The 16,126-nt window shown below is 44.9% G+C and overlaps 1 protein-coding gene across 1 annotated transcript in view; it reads left to right on the forward strand.

Moving 5' to 3' along the window:
* Positions 1–16,126, forward strand: part of LOC111963951 (protein Niban 2) — a 63,129-nt gene that overhangs the window by 23,016 nt on the left and 23,987 nt on the right.

A 16,126-nucleotide genomic window follows, 5' to 3' on the forward strand; every position in this document is an offset into this window, starting at 1 on the left:
ATTGCGATCTGCTCTTATGAAGGATGGAGCCGAGTTAGCTTTATAGCCTAGAATTTCATTTAAGGTACTCCAGCGCTTTTTACAATCAGTTTTTATATAATTTATCCTGTTCCAAAGTGGTTTCCCCCAACAATCGAGGGGCTGCACGGTGCAGCGAGGAGCGCCGTGGGAGAAAGGGGGGTGACGAGAGCCTCCGTTGATTCGGTGCTCCGATGTCGTGGAAACCCAGCGGTGAGGTGGTCCCCTGTTTGGGACAGAGGACACATTCTGGCTGCCAGCTGAAAGTGGACATGGAGGGACTGATGTTGACGATGCCACTTGCCTGGCATCGGGGTCTCCAGGACCAGAGTGGGCTCCTGGGGTCAGATAATACACTTCCAGCGGCGCAAATCTGTTTGCCAGGTGGAATGGATCCTCCAAGTCGCGGCTCGCTTGTGCCCTTTCGTGTAACCATCTCGGCCCAGTCTCTGTGGTGGATTTGAACAAGCCACCTTCTCCGAAGTGGGACAGATCAACTTCGCCCAACTCTCCACCACCCTGGGTGAGATGTGCAGAGCTATTTTTAGCCTGGGCTATAGCTACATTGGTGAACTCATCAATAAGGCTCTTATTCAGCTCATCGGATAGCCGGCAAACGTCCTTCTGTAGCCACCCGATATCACGCAGTCACACCAATGGCACTTCCACTCTGTCCCGTTTTGGTTAGTGAACATGTCACAGCAGTAGCATTGGACAGTCAATGGCCATTGATATCCATTGGATCACCATCGGTAGCGATAATGTTAAGCCACAGCTAGCAGCACTAGCTTAAAATAAAAAAGTCATTTTCTAGGCAGTGTGTTCCATGAAGTGCTAATATAAGCTACAAAAAGACGTGCATCGGTCTTGCTTTGACAGGAGTTGTATTCTTACCATTGTTCCGTTTAAAAAAATTCTGACATTCCATGTCAAAATAACTCTAGTCGGTTGATTGTCCTTTGTGACATCAGAATTACTGAGTGAGTTTGCCGTGATGAAGACGTAGAGCCTGAACAGGAATGTAGTCAATATGGGATGCCTACCAAATGGCACCCTATTCCCTACATAGGGCTCTCTATAGGCAATAGGGGTCCATTTGAGACAAAACCATGGAGACGTGAGAAATTGAATTACATGCTGACCACACCAGCCGCATTGCGAGCGTGAGCGTTGAATAAAGTGTACATTTATTTTTTGCAATCATTTCATACAAACGTCAATGAGTGTCTGCGTAGTCAGGTGTTAAAATAGAACTTGGTTCTATTTTAGACACTTGACATGCTACAAGTCCTGTGTCTCCCATCTCCTCATTGGTCTTTATGAGCATATACCCACGTTTAAAAGAATAAATAAATATAAATTATTTCACCTTTACTTGTTTTCAACTGGCCTACCTGGTTAAATAATCATTTACAACTGCGACCTGGCCAAGATAAAGCAAAGCAGTGCAACAAAAACAACAACAGTTACACATGGGATAAACAAACGTACAGTCAACACAAATGAAATATCTATATACAGTGTGTGCAAATAGAGTAAGGAGGTAAGGCAATAAATAGGCCATAGTAGCAAGTAATTACAATTTAGCAAATTAACACGAGTGATAGATGTGCAGATGATGTGCAAGTAGAAATACTGGTGTGCAAAAAAAGTAAATAAAAACAATATGGGGATGATGTAGGTAGTTGGATGGGCTATTTACAGATGGGCTGTGTATAGCTGCAGCGATCGGTAAGCTGCTCAGATAGCTGATGCTTAAAGTTAGTGAGGGAGATATGTCTACAACTTCAGCGATTTGTTCCAGTCATTGGCAGCAGAGAACTGGAAGGAAAGGCGGCCAAAGCAGGTATTGGCTTTGGGGATGACCAGTGAGATATACCTGCTGGAGCGCGTGCTACGGGAGAGTGTTGCTATGGTGACCAGTGAGCTGAGATAAGGCGGAACTTTACCTTGCAAAGACTTATAGATGACCTGGAGCCAGTGGGTTTGGTGACGAATATGTAGCGAGGGCCAGCCGACGAGAGCATACAGGTCTCAGTGGTGGGGGATATATGGGGCTTTGGTGACAAAATGGATGGCACTGTGATAGCAAACTGGATGCAGTCTGAGTAGAGTGTTTGAGGCTATTTTGTAAATGACATCGCCGAAGTTGAGGATCGGTAGGATAGTCAGTTTAACGAGGGTATGTTTGTGAAGGAGGCTTTGTTGCTTAATAGGAAGCCGATTTTAGATAACATTTTTGACTGGAGATGCTTAATGAGTCTGGAAGGAGAGTTTACAGTCTAGCCAGACACCTAGAATATGTGGCCAACTACAAATACCTAAATCAGAACCGTCCAGAGTAGTGATGCTCGGAAACCGGATTGCACACCTGAGAAGGTACGGTGGAATTTGAAATGGTCAGTGATCTGTTTAACTTGGCTTTCGAAGACTTTTTAGAAAGGCAGGGCAGGATGGATATAGGTCTGTAACAGTTTGGGTCTAGAGTGTCACCCCTTTTGAAGAGGGGGCTTTCCAATCTTTGGGAATCTCGGACGATACGAAAGAGGTTGAACAGACTAGTAATAGGGGTTGCAACAATGGCGGCAGATACTTTTAGAGAGGGTCCAGATTGTCTAGCCCAGCTGATTTGTATGGGTCCAGGTTTTGCAGCTCTTTTAGAACATCAGACATCTGGATTTGGGTGAAGGAGAAACTGGGGAGGCTTGGGCAAGTAGCTGCGGTGGGTGCAGAGCTGTTGGCCGGGATTGGGGTAGCCAGGAGGAAAGCATGGCCAGCCGTAGAGATTGCTTATTGAAATTCTCAATTTATCGAGGATTTATCAGTGGTGACTGTGTTTCTTAGCCTCAGTGCAGTGGGCAGCTGGGAGGAGATGCTCTTATTCTCCATGGACTTTAGTGTCCCAAAACTTTTTGGAGTTAGAGCTACAGGATGTAAATTTGTTTGAAAAAGCTAGCCTTTGCTTTCCTAAGTGACTGTGTGTATTGGTTCCTGACTTCCCTGAAAAGTTGCATAGGATGTTTTTGTGCTGGTCGAGGGCGGTCAGGTCTGGAGTGAACCAAGGGCTATATCTGTTCTTAGTGTTAAATTTTTTGAAAGGGGCATGCTTATTTAAGATGGTGAGGAAATTACTTTTAAAGAACAACCAGACATCCTGTACTGACGGGATGAGGTCAATATCCTTCCAGGATACTCAGGCCAGGTCGATTAGAAAGGCCTGCTTGCTCAAGTGTTTTTTAGGGAGCGTTTGACAGTGATGAGGGGTGGTTGTTTGACCGCGGACCCGTAACGGATGCAGGCAATGAGGCAGTGATCAGAGATCCTGATTTGAAAACAGCAGAGGTGTATTTGGAGGGCAAGTTGGTCAGGATAATATGAGGGTGCCCATGTTTACGGATTTAGGGATTAGGAACCCACCTGGTGAGATTGAGGGCATCTAGCTTAAATTGTAGGACGGCCTGGGTGTTAAGCATATCCCAGTTTAGGTCACCTAATAGAACGAACTCTGACGATAGATGGGGGGCAATCAATTCACATATGGTGTCCAGGGCACAGCTGGGAGCTGAGGGTTTCATTTTTTTAAATTAGAAGCTCGAACTGTTTGGGCATAGACCTGGAATGTATGACAGCCTGCAAAGTTTATCTCTGCAATAGATTGCAACTCCTCCCCCTTTGGCAGTTCTATCTTGACGGACAATGTTGTATTTGGGGATACATTTCAGAATTGTTGATGGCCTTCCTAAGCCAGGATTCAAACACAGCAAGGACATCAGGGTTGGGGGAGTGTGCTAAAGCAGTGAGTAAAACAAACTTAGGGAGGAGGCTTCTGATGTTAACATGCATGAAACCAAGGCTTTTACGGTTACAGAAGTCAACAAATGAGTACCTGGGGACACACAGGGCCTGGGTTAACCTCTACATCACGCGAGGAACAGAGGAGTAGGATGAGGGTACAGCTAAAGGCTATCAGAACTGGTCGTCTAGTGCGTTGGGAACAGAGAATAAAAGGAGCAGATTTCTGGGCGTGGTAGGATAGATTCAGTGCATAATGTACAGACAGGGTTTGGTAGGGTGCAGGTAGAGTGGAGGTAAACCTAGGCATTGACTGACGATAAGAGGTTGCATCTAGAGGCACTAGTTATGCTAGGTGAGGTCACCGCGTGTGTGGGTGGGACAAAAGAGCTATTTAAGGCATATTGAGTGGGACTAGGGGCGCCGCAGTAAAATAAAACAATGATAACTACCCTAAACAACAGTATACAAGGCATATTGACATTAGAGAGAGACCAAGCGAGGCATAAAGCAATCACAGGTGTTGATTGGGAGAGCTAGCTAAGACCACAATGGGTAAGACAACAGCTAATCAGCTAAGACAACAGGTAAAATGGCGATGAATGGGCAGAGAGGGTCAGTTAACTACACACAGGGCCTGAGTTCGAGGCTGGGGACCGACAGATGAACAAAATGGAGTACCGTGATTAATGAACAGTCCAGCAGGCATCAGCTATGTAGCCAAGTGATCATAGGGTTCAGTGAACAGCAATAGATGAAACGGGGCAGCCGTAATGTAGTTGTTACTACCCTAGCTGGGAGATGCGCCTGGCTCGAGGCTAACTGGTGCTTGCTCTGGGACAAGGGTGTTACCGACGTGCCCTCAACCGGACATCAGACTTAATTACGTCGGCAGACCAGTCGTGATGGATCGGCGGGGCTCCTTGTCGACAAAGGGTCCAGGCCAAATTAGCAAAAGCGGTATTGTAGCTGGAGTAATTTTGTTTGCTAGCCGGGAGATGCGCCTGGCTCGAGGCTAACTGGTGCTAGCTTCGGGACAAGGGCGTTAGCCACTATAGCCACTTCGGTGCGTCCTGTGCAAAGGTCCAGAGCTTACGGCAGGAATCCGGTGACGTAGTTTCTTCTAGTCGTGTTAGTGAAGAGTCCGGGAGGCATCAGCTGTGTAGCCGAGTGATCATAGGGTCCACTGAGCAGGCCGGGAGATCGGCCTGGCTCAAGGGTAGCTTCGGGGCGTGGGAGATTTGAATGATGAACTGAGGTCCAGACTCCAGTCCAGTTGGTGGCAGTAATGCACCTTTAAAGTTGGTTGTCAACCACCATATGAAGTCCGAAGAAGACTGAACAAGGAGAGATTACTCCGACAATTAATCCACAGATAAAAAGGGGAAAGCTAGTTAGTTTCTAGTAGAGGACCTTGTGCATTTCAGGTAAAATAACAGCAATGTTTATCCCAGGACAAATTAGCTCGCAACAGCTAGCTAGCTAAATGTTCGTGAATGTTTTCTTGTTTTGACCTTTCTCCAAATTAATATATTTGGTTGAGTTTGTTTTGATATTTCAACTTGTGTGTCCTGATTTGCGTCTGGTGAGGATAGACAAACTCAACATGCGCACGATGGTGGACGCACGCACGGGGCTGGTTTGGTCACTTTCACAGAAAGGTGAAACAATAACAGTGATTATTTATTGAGTGAAGTAGAGCACGCCGATGAAATCACATGAACAGACATGTTTGGTTCCACAGGTGGCCGAAGCAGCTAAACAATAACATGGTGATCACTGCACTGTTATCATCAACTGATGGTCCTCAGATTTTACCTCAGCACCTTCTCATAATGCCCTTTTTAAATAAACACACTCTTGAGTCTGGACCATTAACAACCCACCTCCTGGGAGGATCTGACCCGTGTTTACTTGGGATCAAAGCGCGCTCACACACAGACAGACACAGACACACACACACACACACAATGGTTCTGACAATGTTTGTGTCCATTTTAGACTAACTCCTTTGAAGAGGTCTTCTCATAATTATTCCGCTGATTTGATGTAAAGCATTCTCAAGTTGGTTGTATTAGAGCCATACAGTGTATCGTTACCAGAAGTACAAGCACATTTCTCTCTCAGACCCATCATTTGCCTATTTATAGTCTATTTATGAGTAACACGTACACACCACATTGGGTGGGCTTAACACACCCAGCTGCACATTGACTAGTGTCTTCAACTTTCTTTACAAACATGAAAAAGCTCCAGAATCTTCACCGCTCTCTGGAGCCAAGCAGAGCCATGGTACAGCCCCTACCTGTCCAGGCCTGCTAGCCCTCCAGTCACTCCTCTAAAGACACAACATTCCTGCTGTGCGCTTCCTTCCACTGCAGTGAAGGAGCAGTGACAGTGCTCATTAGCAGTTTAACTGTCTTCTCTTCTGCTCATGGCTGTTAAGAACGCTGAGCTGGAAATAGTTACAACTGATAGTAATTGAATTGAAGGGGAAATGCTGGGATGGTGTGTTTAAAAAAAGAAAAGAAAAAAATTATTGGCCTATTCGGTTTGTCCTCAGCCCCTTTCTCTTGGGTCTGTAGTGTACTAGGTGAGGTTTCACTCCTCTTATAGGCCCTCCGTGTTTAGATGGGGTGTGTCTGTTTCTATGCATCCGTGCATGTGAGTAAATATAACACATTTAGGACAGTACTCATGTACGTAACTAGAAGGGCAACATAACATGAGTCATGTGCATGTTGTCATGCATGTCATTTCCTGCAGGTGTGCTCAACTGTATTTGAGAAGTAGTAGTTAGCAGAACTGGAAGTAGTCGTTAGAGGAATTGTGTTGGTCAGAATTCTCCTTTAGTATTTCACTCTTTCTTTCTAGGACTGTATGGTTCAGTGTATAGTGCCTCTTGTTACTTAGAATATCACTAAAGATAAGTTGCAGGGAGCATAATGCCTGCGCTCAAAGAACTGCTTTGAATAGTGGTTAAGTGCTAACCAGAGCATTTACACAGTGAAGATGCTGCAAGACGATATAGTCTGACCAGTACAGAAACGCCATTTAGTCTTCCCTCATAAGTCTCTAACCACAGATACAAACACATTGTGTGGCTTGCTGCATATTCTGGGCTCGCAGGGGAATTGGTTATCATAAAGTGCAGTCCAATAAAAGTGATTTGCATCACATTCAGAGGATGGATTGTTTGCTGGGGTAGGACTGACTTCTAAGGCTTCATCTGAAATGGCACCCTATTCCCTTATTTATAGTGCTCTGCTTTTTCAAAAGTAGTGCACTATATAGGGAATAGGGTGCCATGGTGTGAATTTGAAGAAAATGGCTGAGTTCTCTATTTTTCCCTTTCGTAGAGTTATAGAGTAGTCACAGGCAGTTGTCACTGTGGCTTTGTTGCTGTTCTTGGCTGTTATACCTGGTGTCCATGACAACCACTTGTTCCTGTGGCTTCACCTGTGGCAGGTGATGGTATTATCACTTGATGACATCTTCATTACCCATACACCTAAAGGTTTAGGGAAGTACACTACATGACCTAAAGTATGTGGACACCTGCTCGTCAAACATCTCATTCCAAAATCATGAGCATTAATATGGAGTTGGTCGCTCCTTTGCTGCTCACCGCCATTGGACACTGGAGCAGTGGAAACGATTTCTCTGGAGTGATGAATCACACTTCACCATCTGGCAATCTGACGGACCAATTTTTTTTTTCTGGTTTGGGTTAGGCCCCTTCGTTCCAGTGAAGGGAAATCTTAACACTACAGTATACATTCATGACAAATCTGTGCTTCCAACTTTGTGGCATCAGTTTAGGGAAGACCCTGTGTACAAAGCGAGGTCCATACAGAAATGGTTTGTCGAGATCGGTGTGAAAGAACTTGCCTGGCCTGCACACAGCCCTTACCTGAACCCCATCAAACACCTTTGGGATAAATTGGAACGCCAACTGAGAGCCAGGCCTAATCCCCCAACATCAGTGCTCGACCTCGCTAATGCTCTTGTGGTTGAATGGAAGCAAGTCCACGCAGCAATGTTGAAAAGCCTTCCCTGAAGAGTGGAGGCTGTTATAGCAGCAAAGAGAGGACCAACTCTATATTAATGCCCATGACTGAGCTTGAGAGGATCATGGGCATTAATCGTCTACACACAATACCCCCTATTAACAAAGCAAATGTATTAAAAATAAACATAATACATTTACTTAAGTATTCATAAGTATTTATTCAGGACTCTGTAAATCACTGCCAAAAGGTGCTTCAGTCGAGTCTTCTTGGGTATGACGCTACAAGCTTGGCACATCTGCATTTTGGGAGTTTCTCCCATTCTTCTCTGCAGATCCTCTCAAGCTCTGTCAGGATGGATGGAGAGCGTTGCTGCACAGCTATTTTCAGGTCTCTCCGGAGATGTTCAATCGGGTTCCAGTCCGGGCTCTGGCTGTGACACTCAAGGACATTCAGAGACTTGTCCCGAAGCCTCTCCTGCATTGTCTTGGCTGTGGTTCACCTTCCAAGGTTCCTGAGCATTCTGGAGCAGGTTTTCATCAAGTATTTCTCTGTACTTTTGCTTTCCCTCGATCCTGACTAGTCTGCCAGTACCTGCCACTGAAAAACATCCCAACAGCATGATGCTGCCACCAACCTGCTTTACCTTAGGGATGGTGCCAGGTTTCCTCCAGATGTGCAGCTTGGCATTCAGGCCAAAGAGTTTAATCTTGGTTTCATCAGACCAGAGAATCTTGTTTCTCATGGTCTGAGTCCTTTTTAGGTGCCTTTTTGGCGAACTTCAAGCGAGCTGTCGTGCCTTTTTATGGAGTGGCTTCCGTCTGGCCTCTGTATCATAAAGGCCTGCTTGGTGGAGTGCTGCAGAGATGGTTGTCCTTCTGGAAAGTTCTCCCATCTCCACAGAGGAACTCTGGAGAGTGACCATCAGGTTCCTGGTCACCTCCCTAAACAAGCCCCCCCCAGATTGCTCAGTTTGGCCAGGCGGCCGGCTCAAGCTAGAGTTTCTTGGTGGTTCCAAACTTCTTCCATTTAACGTCACTAGGGTAGGGGGCAGCATTTGCAATTTTGGATGAAAAGCGTGCCCAAATTAAACTGCCTGCTACTCAGGCCCAGAAGATAGGATGTGCATATAATTAGTAGATTTGGATAGAAAACAGTAAAGTAGTGTGTAAGCATTTGGATTACTGGACAAAACACGCAAACAAAAAGGAGGTTTTTGGTCATAAAGAGGGACATTATCGAACAAAACAAACATTTATTGTCTAACATGGAGACCTGGGAGTGCCACCAGATGAAGATCATCAAAGGTAAGTGAATAATTTTAATGCTATTTCTGACTTTTGCGACACTCTCCTTGGCTGGAAAATGGCTGTATGGGTTTCTGTGGCTAGGTGCAGACCTAACATAATCGCATGGTGTGCTTTCGCAGTAAAGCCTTTTTTGAAATCGGACACAGCGGTTGCATTAAGGAGAAGTTGTATTTTTAACACTTGTATCGTTTATGATGAGTATTTCTGTAATTTGATGTGGCTCTCTGCACTTTCACCGGATGTTTGTTTGAGACAATGCATTTCTGACCATAACGCGCCAATGTAAACAGATGTTTGGATATAAGTATGAACTTTATCGAACAAAACATACATGTATTGTGTAACATGAAGTCCTATGAGTCATCTGAATACAATTAAGTGATTCATTTTGATGCTATTTCTGACTTTTGTGACACTCTTTGGCTGGAAAAATGGCTGTATGGTTTTCTGTGACTAAGTGCTGACCTAACATAATCGCATGGTGTGCTTTCGCAGTAAAGCCTTTTTGAAATCGGACACTGGTTGGATTTACAAGAAGTTTATCTTTAAAATGGTGGATAATTCTTGTCTGAGGAATTTTTATTTTGAATTTGGTGCCCTGTTGTCGAGGTGGGACTTGTACCAGAGAGGTTACGAATGATGGAGACCTCTGTTCTTGGACCTTCAATCTGCAGAAATGTTTTGGTACCTTTCCCCGTTTCTGTGCCTCGACACAATCCTGTCTAGGAGCTCTACGGACATTTCTTTTGACCGAACTGCTTGGTTTTTGATCTGATTGCACTGTCAGCTGTGGGACATTATATAGACAGGTGTGTGTGTGTGTGTGTGTGTGTGTGTGTGTGTGTGTGCCTTTCCAAATCATGTCCAATCAATTGAATTTACCGAAGGTGGACTCCACTCAAGTTGTAGAAACATCTCAGGGATGATCAATGGAAACAGGATGCACTTGAGCTTAATTTCGAGACTCATAGCAAAGGGTCTGAATACTGCTAGCTTTGACATCAGTTTTTTTATTTGTAATACATTTGCAAAAATGTATAACCTGTTTTCGCATTGTCATTTAAAGGGTATTGGGTGTAGATTGAGGGGGATTTTTGTTGTTGAAATAAGCCTGTAACGTAATAAAATGTGGAAAAAGGGAAGGTCTGAATACTTTCCGACTGCACTAATACACATGCATTGATACATACATTTATACAACCGTTCAAAAGTTTGGGGTCGCTTAGAAATGTCTTTTTTTTTTTAAGAAAAGCAAAAAATGTTGTCCATTTAAAATAGATCAGAAATACAGTGTAGACATTGTTAATGTTGTAAATGACTATTGTAGCTGGAAACGGCAGATTGTACACCTATGCAGATATTCCATTAAAACAGAGGCCCATTGGCAGTTTCATAAAATAGTATCCACAAAACACCAGTCTCCACGTCAACAGTGAAGAGGTGACTCAGGGATGCTGGACTTCTAGGCAGCTACTCTGTCCAGTGTCTGTTTTGCCCATCTTAATATTCGATTTTTATTGGCCAGTCTGAGATGGCTTTTCTTTGCATTTCTGTTGCCTCTTCGCTGTTGACGTTGAGACTGGTGTTTTGCGGGGACTATTTAATGAAGCTGCCAGTTGAGGACTTGTGAGGCGTCTGTTTCTCAAACTAGACACTCTAATATACTTGTCCTCTTGCTCAGTTGTGCACCGGGGCCTCCCACTCCTTTTTCTATTCTGGTTAAAGCCAGTTTGAGCTGTTCTGTGAAGGGAGTTGTACACAGCATTGTACGAGATTCAGTTTCTTGGCAATTTCTCGCAAGGAATATCCTTCATTTCTCAGAACAAGAATAGACTGACGAGTTTCAGAAGAAAGTTCTTTGTTTCTGGACATTTTGCTCCTATAATCAAACCCACAAATACTGACGCTCCAGATACTCAACTAGTCTAAAGAAAGCCAGTTTTATTGATTCTTTAATCAGAACAACAGTTTTCAGCTGTGCTAACATAATTGCAAAAGGGTTTTCTAATGATCAATTAGCCGTTTAAAATGATAAACTTGGATTAGCTAACACAACGTGCCATTGGAACACAGGAGTGATGGTTGCTGATAATGGGCCTCTGGATGCCTATGTAGATATTCCATAAAAAATCAGCTGTTTCCAGCTACAATAGTCATTTACAACATTAACAATGTCTACACTGTATTTCTGATCAATGTGATGTTATTTTAATGAACAAAATGTGCTTTTCTTTCAAAAAACAACATTTCTAAGTGACCCCAAAGTTTTGAACGGTGTGTATATCGATGTGTTATTTTTTTTCATCACTAACACATACACACAGTACCCCACTGACTCCCCCATGAATTGCTGTTTCAGCGTTGTCTCAATGAAGAGTTCGGTGTTCGACAAGCAACATGCCCACAGTTACGAGCCCGGCTTGATTGAGCGACAGGTACAGGATCAATATCCCCCTTCATATCATGGATAAAGCCTGAGCTGGAATGTGACGCTAGCTGACACTGGCTAACTTGATAAAATCCAGAAAATATCTAGTGTTGTAGTATAGCCCTCCTGGCCTGATCACCACACCACCACTTCACAGCTTTAACCTTGAGCAGACTGAGTGGGCCATATTTCTGCCATGGTGGGGTCTGTTTACAATTGTGCATACACACAGAGAGAGAGACAGGCTGGATGTGAAGGCCTGGGAACTGGGATCTGGCTGTGGTAGGACTCGGGAGTCACGCCAACCACAGTAGTGCAGAGAGGGAGACGGAAATGCCTCAAATAAAGAGACATTGGTAAATGCTACCACATGTTCTATTTTTACAAAACACACACTTTCTCATGTCTGCTGCTACTCTGGATGCAATCTGTTCCCTTATCTTGGTATAAGTAAAGGTTTCCAACAAGCCTTTTTGTGAATTAAACATTATTCCCTTTTCCAGGGTATTGCCTCCAAGCACTAAGATATGCTTCCCATGTGTGGGAGTTCATTTGTGTTGAGAGATACTTAGTGGCCAGTTTAATAGGTACACCACCCTGTTCACGAAAAATGAGGTCCAGTTAGGTCCTTTTTATACCGATTGAACAACGTTTCCACGCCCTGAAGAATTTGGGCTGTTCTGGAGGCAAAGGGGGGTATATAAATGTCCTCTCACTGTCAACTGTGTTTATTTTCAGCAAACTTAACATGTGTAAATATTTGTATGAACATAAGATTCAACAACTGAGACAAACTGAACAAGTTCCACAGACATGTGACTAACAAATGGAATTATGTGTCCCTGAACAAAGCGGGGGGTCAAAATCAAAAGTTAGTCAGTAGCTGGTGTGGCCACCAGCTGCATTAAGTACTGCAGTGCATCTCCTCATTGACTGCACCAGATTTGCCAGTTCTTGCTGTGAGATGTTACCCCACTCTTCCACCAAGGCACCTGCAAGTTCCCGGATATTTCTGGGGAATATGGCCCTAGCCCTCACCCTCCGATCCAACAGGTCCCAGATGTGCTCAATGGGATTGAGATCCAGGCTCTTCGTTGGCCATGGCAGATCACTGACATTCCTGTCTTGCAGGAAATCACATGCAGAACGAGCAGTATGGCTGGTGGCATTGTCATGCTGGAGGGTCATGTCAGGATGAACCTGCAGGAAGGGTACCACATGAGGGAGGAGGATGTCTTCCCTGTAACGCACAGTGTTGAGATTGCCTGCAATGACAACAAGCTCAGTCCGATGATGCTGTGACACACTGCCCCAGACCATGACGGACCCTCCAAATCGATGCCGCTCCAAAGTACAGGCCTCAGTGTAACGCTCATTCCTTCGACAATAAACGCAAATCTGGCCATCACCAAGGTGAGACAAAACCGCGACTCGTCAGTGAAGAGCACTTTTTGCCAGTCCTGTCTGGTCCACCGACGGTGGGGTTGTGCCCATAGGTGACGTTGTTGCTGGTGATGTCTGGTGAGGACCTGCCTTACAACAAGCCTACAAGCCCTCCAGTCCAGCCTCTCTCTCTCAGCCTATTGCGGACAGTCTGAGCACAGATGGAGGGATTCTGCTTTCCTGGTGTAACTCAGAAGCTGTTGTTGCCGTACTGTACCTGTCCTGCAGGTGTGATGTTTGCATGTACCGATCCTGTGCAGGTGTTACACGTGGTCTGCCACTATGAGGACGATCAGCTGTCTGTCCTGTCTCCCTGTAGTGCTGTCTTAGGCGTCTCACAGTATGGACATTGCAATTTATTGCCCTGGCCACATCTGCAGTCCTCATGCCTCCTTGCAGCATGCATAAGGCACGTTCACGCAGATGAGCAGGTCATCTTTCTTTTGGTGTTTTTCAGAGTCAGTAGAAAGGCCTCTTTAGTGTCCTACATTTTCATAACTGTGACCTTAATTGCCTACCGTCTGTAAGCTGTCAGTGTCTTAAAGACAGTTCCACAGGTGCATGTTCATTAATTGTGGGAAACGGTGTTTAAACCCTTTACAATGAAGATTTGTGACAGAGTCCTGAAAAAGATGTCTCTTTTTTTGCTGAGTTTACAATGCTTTTAGTTTTAGAGTTTACATGTAGTTTAGTAAAAGTTCACACCGAAATAACAGAGATTGTTATTTTTATGAAGGGCAATCCTGTTTTAAAAGGGGTCCGTCCCTGGTGACACATTTTTCTTGCTGTGTGACGCTCTACTCCCTATGTAGTGCACTACTTTTGAGTGCACCAAATCAAATTTCAAATCAAATGTATTTATATAGCCCTTCGTACATCAGCTAATATCTTGAAGTGCTGTACAGAAACCCAGCCTAAAACCCCAAACAGCAAGCAATGCAGATGTAGAAGCACGGTGGCTAGGAAAAACTTCTTAAAGGCCAAAACCTAGGAAGAAACCAGGCTATGAGGGGTGGCCAGTCCTCTTCTGGCTGTGTCGGGTGGAGATTATAACAGAACATGGCCAAGATGTTCAAATGTTCATAAATGACCAGCATGGTCAAATAATAATAATCACAATAGTTATCGAGGGTGTAGCAAGTCAGCACCTCAGGAGTAAATGTCAGTTGGCTTTTCATAGCCGATCATTAAGAGTATCTCTACCGCTCCTGCGGTCTCTAGAGAGTTGAAAACAGCAGGTCTGGGACAGGTAGCACGTCCGGTGGACAGGTCAGGGTTCCATAGCCGCAGGCAGAACAGTTGAAACTGGAACAGCAGCAAGGCCAGGTGGACTGGGGAGGAGTCATCATGCCCGGTAGTCCTGACGCATGGTCCTAGGGCTCAGGTCCTCCGAGAGAAAGAGAGAATTAGAGAGCATACTTAAATTCACACAGGACACCAGATAAGACAGGAGAAGTATTCCAGATATAACAAACTGACCCTAGCCCCCCGACACATAAACTACTGCAGCATAAATACTGGAGGCTGAGACAGGAGGGGTCAGGAGACACTGTGGCCCCATCCGATGATACCCCCGGTCAGGGCCAAACAGGAAGGATATAACCCCACCCACTTTGCCAAAGCACAGCCCCCGCACCACTAGAGGGATATCTTCAACCACCAACTTACAATTCTGAGACAAGGCCGAGTATAGCCCACAAAGATCTCCGCCACGGCACAAACCAAGGGCGGGCGCCAACCCAGACAGGAAGATCACGTCATATAGGGAAGTACACTATATAGATATATATGGAATAGGGTGCCATTTTGGATACAGCCATGGCCAGCTGACCTGTATGTCTGTGTTCTCATGAATGCCAAGACAGACTAGCCCCATTTCACCCTCACCCATCAGCCCAGAGTTGGCATGGGGGTAGAGGGAGGGCTTCCTGTCTGTCTAACCCTCCCCCAACCTTCTCCATTTAATTTCCTCTCTTTGTCAAACCCACAGCCGAGGCATGCAGGATAGACACATGAGCACGCGCACACATTTCCACATGACTAGACTACATCACAGACACACTCAAGTGGGTCTTTCCTGTACGCTTAACTCTTGTGGAGTCATGAAGTGACATGCGATTCTGTTATGTAAGAGTATTTTCCCCCAAACATTTATATTTAGCAGGGGTCTCCTACATAGTATTTTCTCAGTAGGTTGCTTGACTTCGACTAAGCTGAGTGCTGTCCTCTACTGATTCTGTGGAGGGTTGTAGTCGTTAGGTCGCATCTGTACGTTGGCGCAATCAATGGCTCCTCACCATTCTGTTTACCTGGCATAGTGATTTGTATGCACATGTTGGCACATTGTGTGTTCTTTGTATGCATGCTGTGGAGCTCTGTCCTATCCAGCCATCTGGCAGGCACATCTGCTTGCTTGCTATTCAATTAATGTCCATACCTCTTAACACACTACCTACTAGACAGTGTTTCAATACAGTGACCTTGAGAGAAACAGATTTCAGACTTATTTCAGAATACCCTGACCTTGAAGGCTGGTGTATTTTCACCACATATGCAAACCCACATGAGTGCTGACTTCCTGAAAGTGAAATAGCCCTATGAACATGTGTGTGCTGACTCCTCTTCAGCTGCCTACCATTGTCCCTGCTGCTACTGGGAGGGGCCGTTACCATAGTAACTACACCGCCTCTGTCACTTCCTGTTTTGGGCATGACTCCACTGCCTGACGAGGGCTGTGATTCCTGTTGTCCCACGGTCAAGTTACTATTATTAACGAATAGCCGCTGTGGTGGAACATGGCTGGTTTATGAAGGGCCAAGAGGTCGTTGATAATGTTCTAGCAATTTCCTTGAGCAAATAGATTTTTCAAATTGTTCTATTACCTGAATAGTTTGATAGCTGGTCACTCAGTACAGTTGATACGCCTGTTTTGTGTCTTCCAAACAAACTGTATCTCTCAGGGCCTTCCCAAATGGCATCATATTCCGTATATAGTGCACTTATGACCAGAGCCTTATGGGACCTGGTCAAAAACAGTGCACTATATAGGGAATAGGGTACCATTTGAGACTCGACCTCAGTGTTCATACTGAAACATTTCAAACGTCACAATCACTTCCACCACA

The sequence above is a fragment of the Salvelinus sp. IW2-2015 genome, linkage group LG5 (genome assembly GCF_002910315.2).
Source record: "Salvelinus sp. IW2-2015 linkage group LG5, ASM291031v2, whole genome shotgun sequence".
In the NCBI taxonomy this organism is placed as follows: Eukaryota; Metazoa; Chordata; class Actinopteri; order Salmoniformes; family Salmonidae; genus Salvelinus; species Salvelinus sp. IW2-2015.